General features: G+C 37.8%; 1 non-coding gene across 1 annotated transcript; it reads left to right on the top strand.

The window, feature by feature from the left end:
• The first annotated feature begins 365 nt into the window (after positions 1-365).
• LOC127090197 (small nucleolar RNA R71) lies at positions 366-472 on the top strand. The gene has a single exon (XR_007791725.1). It is a non-coding gene; the product is annotated as a small nucleolar RNA R71 (small nucleolar RNA).
• The last annotated feature ends 1643 nt before the right edge of the window (positions 473-2115 follow it).

Genomic DNA, 2115 nt, shown 5'->3' with positions numbered 1-2115 from the left:
TCGTTTAATAGACTGCATTCTGTGGATTGGTGTCCTTGGGTTCCACATATCTCACAATCCGACGAAACTGCGGCTACAGTATTCGGGTTCATGTACATATGCTCGACTTTAAGGGCTAATGCGTCCATTTTAGCTTGCATCATGTCTATAGAGCTTAGTTTATGCACTCCTCCTTGGGCTTCCTTCTTCTCAATTGTCGCTCGTTCGACTCCCCATGATTGATGGTTTTGAGCCATGTCTTCGATGAGGCACTAGCTAGAGGGTAAGGTTTATTCATCAGAGCACCGCCTGCGGCAGCGTCGATGGTCATCTTTGTGTTGTAATGAAGTCCATTATAGAAGGTTTGAATGATTAACCAATTTTCTAAACCATGATGTGGGCATGCTCGTAACAACTCTTTATATCTCTCCCAAGCTTCGAACAACGATTCTCCATGGTTTTGGGTAAATCTAGTTATATGGTTTCGAAGAACGGCGGTCTTACTCGGGGGAAAATATCTAGCAAGAAAAACTCTTTTAAGGTTATCCCAAGTCGTAATGGAATTGGGTGGAAGGGAATCTAACCATGATAGGGCTTTATCTCTGAGGGAAAAAGGAAATAATCTTAAACGTATTGCCTCAGGAGAAGCTCCATTGGTTTTAAAAGTATCTGCTAATTGAAGAAATATTTTTAAATGTTGGTTAGAGTTCTCGGTAGCGAGACCCGCGAATTGTCTCTGTTGCACTAGTTGTAACAGGGATGGTTTAAGTTCAAAATTATTAGCTGGGATGATTGGGTTTACTATACTAGAACTAGGTTCTTCATTGGATGGTTGAGCGAAATCTTTAAGAGGTCTTTGGTTTTGATCTTCGGCCATAGCTCTCTTAATTCTATGAAAGAATAAACGTGCGCGAGCGTAACGTTAAGGTTCCGCCAGAGGGTATACTAAGCTTAAACTTCCGGTGCTGCGAGTTCTTCGCATCGACCGGCGGGAAATAACCTAAGTCTAAACGATATAACAACAGGAAAATGAAATTTGACGAAATTGGTCCCCTGCAACGGCGCCAAAAACTTGATGCGTGCTTTTCGCAAGTATACGACGCGTCAGAGTAATATAAAATATTATCGAATCCACAGAGACCAAGTGTCAATCTATCGTTATCTGTTGTTATGGTATTTATCAAAGGCAATAAAAATAGGTGTTTTTGTAGTGTGCAATGAAAAGTAAAGTATTGAATTAGAATATAATTAATGAAGACAGGGTCGAATGTAATTCACGTAATCAATTAATAATCCAAGTACCTGCTAATAGAATTACTTATGGGCAATGTTTCCTACTTTGAAAAGAACTAATTTAACAGGAACTGTCGCTTTCATGTATTCAGAACCGAGTTGTACTCCCTAATCAAACCCTCTTATTATCACTTATAAAAAGGCGCGCATTGCGTTAGAGTAGTAAACTTATTTTTAAGAAATATAGTATCTTGACTAAGTTGAAAAGTATTATAACCTGGACTTCTTAACCAAAATAGGTTCTCACGAACCATACTCTAAACTTATAAACGCGCCCGAAAATAGTTTTAAAATCTCTTTTCTTCTTAATGTTAAAAACTCCTAATGAACTAGACAAAGCGCTTTCGCTGTTTTTGAAATAGTTAAAAACAATTAAGTTTATAAAGACGTTGGACGGCTTTCGATCTTACCCAACGGAATTGAAGTGCGGGAAAACTTAATTTGAAAGTTAAAATAGCCCTTAAGTGTTTCTACGAACAATTGTACGTATTACTGGTTTAATTACGATCCTTACATTCTAACCTTATAAATTTAGCTAGACATGGTAAAGTAAAAGTGCATTAAAATAAATAAAAGTAGTGCGAGTGCGGAAAGTAAATAAAAGTAGTGCGAGTGCGGAAAGTAAATAATTTAAAGCGAGTGCGAGAAATAAATAAAGTAAAAGCGAGTGCGGGAAATAAATAAAGTAAAAGCGAGTGCGGGAAATAAATAAAGTAAAAGCGAGTGCGGGAAATAAATAAAGTAAAAGCGAGTGCGGGATATAAATAAAGTAAAGGCGAGTAATAAAAACCTGCTCCAATTGGAGGGCTGAGTAAATTGCAATGCGGAAAAGAAAATGGCGGC

This window comes from Lathyrus oleraceus, chromosome 5, assembly GCF_024323335.1.
Source record: "Lathyrus oleraceus cultivar Zhongwan6 chromosome 5, CAAS_Psat_ZW6_1.0, whole genome shotgun sequence".
Taxonomy (NCBI): domain Eukaryota; kingdom Viridiplantae; phylum Streptophyta; class Magnoliopsida; order Fabales; family Fabaceae; genus Lathyrus; species Lathyrus oleraceus.
The sequence above is the reverse complement of the archived record's forward strand: the minus strand, read 5'-3'. Positions and strand labels throughout refer to the sequence as shown.